We start from the raw sequence: 6,000 nt of genomic DNA, 5'->3' as shown, positions 1-6,000 counted from the left end.
CCTCTGTTACTAGAACACTTCCCTAGAACAAAGTCAGTGTCAGATGCAAAAGTGATACACTGTGCAGTTTTGCAGAAACAAAAGGTGTGCTGTGGAATACATATCAGGCAAACACCAAAGTAAGCCAAGGAGCATTGCATGAATACATGAGACGAATAAATAGTGAATAGCGTTTTGCATTTGTAAGTTGCTTTTTATTGAAGCAGTAAACAGTCACATGACCTTGAATATAGCCCTTAGGAACACAGGAGAGCCAGCTTTGACAGCAGTTCAAAAATACTGCAGTTCTAGAGAGACAGAAAAGTGCTAAAATTGATCAATACCCCCAGGTAGAGTTGATGCAAGTTTTACATAAGAGGAAATAACCATTTCAATCTGAATATCATAGGTAAAATTTTGTGCCAACTGTCCAAACTAGCTGTAGTACCCAAATGGGGAGAAGACTTAGTCATGAATTGTGTGCTTTGATCTTGCGATTAGTTGCAAGATGTAACATCAGGTATTATTCTCCACATAAAACCTATGAAAAAAACTCTCCAAAGCTAGAATGCCTAGGGGCAAGGAATAAGATTTTGACATGTACACTTGGGCGGCTCATAGATTTCACAAATGGGGGGGGGGGGAGGAATACAGTCTAAACATAGTCACCTCCAGTTTGGAAAGTGTGCAACATTTTAAATACATTATGCTGTTGTGGTCCCATGCCTACCTGTCATAGAGCCAACATGGCTGGAAGTTGAATTCTTGAACGAACGTGACATAAAAGTCTTCTAGCATTAGCAATTTCTGCCTTGTTCAAATAAATTTTATTAGCATAGATGCCCTCTAAAATGGCAGAAAAAAATGTTACTGTGGCTGAACATTCTGTCTTGGATTAGCAAAACCGAATGGTTGACATCTTACCACTTAAGGAATAAAATGTCACATTTACTTTCATATGCAATCTGCTTTTTTATTCATTTGTGCTACCCTAAGACCGCATGCAAGAAAATATATTCACAAAGGACTTACATTAGCTCTTATTCAGAGAGCTGAGTGGAGCCAATTTCTAGGGCAGAGCTGCTGCCTCTTAGGGAACGCTCAATCTTATTTTAATTTTTAAAGAGTGGTCCTACTGGGCAGTAGGCTATTGAATCACCGTTGTGTGTGTGTGAATTTCATGCCTTCAAAGATATACACTAGAGAGTCTTCGGGACTGAAGTTTGTTTGTTTGCAGAACAAGTACTGCCTAGACAGCAGTAAATGCATCCCCACTGGGTCCTCCAAGTACTCCTCATCTCCCCTGTGCATGACCTCTACAGGGAAGAAAGGGGGTTAACCCCTTGGGCATTGTCCTGATTCTCTAACTCAACAGCGCATCTGGAATGCAAAGCTACAAATTCCAATCCCTGGATGCCCACTCAAAAAAGCTTTTGAAATTCAACTTTGTTTCTCTGGATTGAGGCTTCCCTGCCTTTTATGATGGAGGTGATGGATAATGATGACCTACAGAAATTAATTAGCATAATTCACTTGAAGGCTTATTGCTAACATCATTATAATTCATTCCCATAGGAGTCATTTGATTATTGCCTTTCTTGCCAATAGGAATTAAAATAGCTGGTTACTAGTTGCAGATCATTAACCCATTCATCTTTGACATCACACAGGAATGCTGTATGGAGGACATCAGGATCCTGACATGCCCTTACGGTCCATCCTCTCTTCCCGCATGGAAATGCCTTCCATAGTATCCATGAGCTCAACACCAAAGATACACAGGTCACAGAGGGAGGCTCACCAGATGTCCGACAAATGCCCAGAGCTATGGAATATTCAGGCAATACTTCCCTTATTACCTCTCTAAGTACCTTAGGAGGGTTGCACAGAGTTGGGGAGGAAGACTGAGAAAGCTGCCAAATCCAAAATACTCTCGACACCACAGCAGGTAGGTTGCATGGAGCACAGCATACTTGCAGCAGGTAGTTTATAAACAAACAGCTTAGGGGCGCCTGGGTGGCTCATTCCGTGAACCGTCTGACTCTTGGTTTCAGCTCAGGTCATGATCTCAGGGTCCTGAGACTAAGCTCCGTGCTCAGTGGGGAGTCTGCTCAAGATTCTCTCTTTGCCTCTCCCTCTGTCCGTCCCCTGGTTCATGCTCACACTCTCTCTCTCTAAATAAATAAATAAAATCTTTTTTTTCTAAGATAAACAAACAGCTTAATTAATTAATTAATTAAACAGTCAATCAGTCTGATTTCCAAACACACCAGTTTCCAGGGGAAACAACTTCGGATCCACCCTTGAACTTGTTCTTTGTACAAAGTGTATTTCATATTCCATTGCGCATGTCATTGCAATTTTTCCAAAGAATGTCATAATCACAACTTACGAAGCTATGTTTTTATAGGCTTATTCGTACATGTGAGAAAGCTCTTTGTGTCTGTTGTGAATGAGCGTCAGAAGGATGTTTTCCTGGATTAAACCGGATTTACTAATTCCACACATGCATGAACTGTGAAGGAGAAAAGCTGAATTCAAGTAGTTGTTTAAGTTGGAAAAAATAACACATGATAAAAGCATAAACCATTAATAAGAGTCACTATTTAATGTTTATGTATTTGTCCTGACTCTAGTGGGCCCAGTTAGGTCACCGGTATTCACATGGCTTTCTTCAGCTCGGTGTTTCTCTAGAACCAGTCAGGGTAGAATTCATCTCATAAACTTTACCAAAGTCCTTTATTTTGCTCTTGTATAAGAGAGTTCTCTAAGTTTACGTACCTCTCTCCTGAAGTATACATATCATAACTGGACTTCCATGAAGATGTTTTTAACTGCGCATTTCATTGCATGGATCTTTCTCACACAAAAAAATCTAGTATAAACCACCTCTCGGATGACTCTCCAACTTGGTGCAACCATGAGGTGTCAAAAATAATAAATTCAAATGCGCTAATGATAGATGAATTAGGAAAAACGACACTCTATTCTGTTTCTGGAAAAACTAAACTGTTCTTCACTCCCGTAAATATCTGTATGTTTACTATCCCAGCATCTAATAGTTATAGATTCACAGAGGATGACTTTACAGGAAAAAAATCAAGGACTGTCCTAGCAAAAATTGCAAAAGATTGAGACTTATGTGTAGTTTTCTTCTAAATTTGCAGTTAGTGGGGCGCCTGGCTAGCTCAGTCAGTCGAGCATGCAACTCTTGACCTCAGGGTTCTGAGTTCAAGCCCTATGTTGTGTGTAGAGATGACTCAAAAATAAAATCCTTAATAAAAAAAAAAAAATTGTACCTAGTTTCTGACTAAAACAAAACAAAAAAGAGGTATTATTATTATTATTATTATTATTACTATGTGCTAGATCTAAAATACTTTAAAAGAAAGGCATGAGTGTGTTGCAAAACCACTAGCCTTGGCCCCTGGAAACCAGCATTTCAGTCCTGACTCTGCTGTTAAGTAGACCCATGGCTCTATGTTCCTCATCTAACTGAGAATTAGTGGCCCCCACATGAAAAACAGAAAGATGAATAAAACCCTGAGCTACATTCGGTGACTGGAGAAATCTACATATCGCAATGCTCTTTCACTTTTTAAAATAAAGTACAAGTGTGCTCTGAAACTCTTGGCAATAAAAGAACTGGTTTTGTGTGTCTGATTTGGTCATAGCCGAGTATGTACGATTTCACACTCTCACCTAGAAATCCATCAGCTCTACAATTACATCTGCATCCCAAAGCTGTTCACGGTGGGTTTCTACTCTGTTTGTCCGTTTGGTTCTTGTACGTTCATTACTTTTGTCAGTTCAGAGCAAAGCAGGAACAGCAGTGGAAACAACCAGCCCCCAGCCACATGCTGGGCCCGAGAGAGGCCTCGGAGATGCAGCCAGAGCCTGCATGGGGTCAAGAGGAAGCCGCTGGTTGGGAGGACACCAAGCGCTCCCTGAAGGTTCAGACAGGGAGAAAGACCGTTTCGTCAGATGTGAAAGGCTAGGGTCTGCAGAGACTGGCCCAGTCTTCCCTCTTGCCTTGTGGGGCAAGCCGTGGGGGGCTGTTTGGAGGGGACCTCTGGCTGCATGTCTGACCTGCCTCCACCAGCTGCCCAGGCTCTGCCCTTCCCACTCCTGCTATTGGTGAAGGGCCAGGGGCAGGTGCGAACCCCAAGTCCGCCACTTACATCATTTCATTGACTCATTTTTCTTATGTGTCGAGTGCGTATAACGTTAGTATTTGCTTCCCAGGAGTATGTATGAGGATTTTTGTTTAAAATTTTATTTATTTATTTGAGAGAGAAAGAAAGAAAGCACAAGCAGGAGGGGCAGGAGGAGAGGGAGAGAGAGAATCTCAAACAGACTCCGCACTGAGCGTGGAACCCGACGTGGGGCTCGATCTCACAACCCTGAGATCATGACCTGAGCCAAAATCAAGAGCCAGATGCCCAGCTAACTGTGTCACACAGGCACCCTTATGAGGAATTTTTAAAAATTATATACTTGAGGTACATTCATACAACGCAGCTATGTAGCACTCAAAAGAGATAGATAACTATGAATAAAATAAGGCAGAGATTAAGTAAGGATTTAGTAAATATAGACTAAATCAATTGTTATATTGGCTTAAGACATGGAAAGGCTTCATCCTGAGTATGTGATGAATTCCACATTACAGGATCGGACTAAGACTTTTTGACTGATAAAATCTCCATGAATATATTGAAGTGATAATATCTAGAAAACGGACTTTTTTACTAAGTATAAGCAAAGCTCTTTTAGGTAACTTAGCTTTAAAAAAAAAAAGAAAGAAAGAAAAGAAAAGAAAACAGGAAGAAAAGCGGTATGTTTCCTCCTCACCTGGCTTGTTTCACGAGGCAAATGGTTATATGCATCACAGATACACCTAAGATCTCCAATTTCACAGAAACCTAGTTTATTGTGCTGGGAGTTTCAAAGGGGAGAAGCAAAACTGCTCTGTGCCTGTGATTCACTTTGTATCTCATTTAGAGAAAAGTGAAAACAAATTAAAATCTCACACAAAATAGAAGATGAAATAACGAGGAAGCTAATGGAGTTAGACAGGAAGTGGTCTAACATTAGAGGTTAAGATGGTGGATCTTGAAGTCAGTCAATCCCACCTCAGTGAGCTTAACATTTTCTGGACTCCAATTTCTTGATCTGTGAAATGGGGTCATAAAGAGTATCTGCCTCAAAGAGCTATATGTGAATTAAATGAGACAATACATGGAGCGTACCTGAAGCTTCTTGGAATCCCTATAACCACAGCGGTTCTCAAACTGGATGCTTTATTAAAAAAAGCTGTCAGTTGCCAAAGGGTCCCCGAAGGCCTTCAAGACTCTAATTGAATTCATTACCCCATTGCTGCATAAAAGAAGGTCTCAGAACGTACTGGTTCAAAACAATAATCAGGTATTACCTCTCAGTTCCTGTGCATCATGAATTCCGGAGTGATTAAGCTGGGCGGCCCCAGCTTGAGATGTTTCGTGAGATTGCAGGGAAGATCAGCCAGGACTAGGGGCATCCCAAGCTCCTACTGATGCTAGAGGAACTGCCTCCAAGACAGTCCTCTGACAGCTGGCAAGTTGGCACTGGCTGGTGGCCGGGAGCCTCAGCTCCCTTGCAGCATACACACGGCTATGGGGTGTTTGAGTGTCGGCTCTCCTCTGAGCACCTGATCCTAAAGAAAGCAAGCAGACGTGACAATGTCTTTTATGACCTGGTCTCCTAAGTCGCACCCTGTCACTTCCACCAATTTTGTTGGTCATGTGGCGCAGCCCCAACTACCTTGTGGGCGGGGACTAGTCAAGAGCATGGATGCCCAGAGTGGGATCATCACAGGCTGACCATTGCACTAGTACTTTCTTGGAACTGAACCCAAATCCCTCTTTTTTGAGGCATTTGTAACCCCTTCTACTAAAAAGAAGGAATAAATCCCCTTAAATTTCCTCCCACTGAAACATACTCTTTCTCCAGTGACGCATTACGTGTGCAGTTGACTTGTGT

At 41.8% G+C, this 6,000-nt stretch overlaps 1 long non-coding RNA gene across 1 annotated transcript in view; it reads right to left on the bottom strand.

The window, feature by feature from the left end:
• Positions 1–5,356: 5,356 nt before the first annotated feature.
• LOC116645174 overlaps positions 5,357–6,000 on the bottom strand; it is a 108,166-nt gene continuing 107,522 nt past the window's right edge. The window contains exon 3 of the long non-coding RNA XR_004301915.1: positions 5,357–5,674. This is a non-coding gene — a long non-coding RNA (uncharacterized LOC116645174). The remainder of the gene's footprint in view (positions 5,675–6,000) is intronic.

Source organism: Phoca vitulina, unplaced genomic scaffold (genome assembly GCF_004348235.1).
Source record: "Phoca vitulina isolate PV1807 unplaced genomic scaffold, GSC_HSeal_1.0 scaffold32, whole genome shotgun sequence".
NCBI classification, from domain to species: Eukaryota; Metazoa; Chordata; class Mammalia; order Carnivora; family Phocidae; genus Phoca; species Phoca vitulina.
This window is presented reverse-complemented; position numbering and strand designations above follow the sequence as displayed.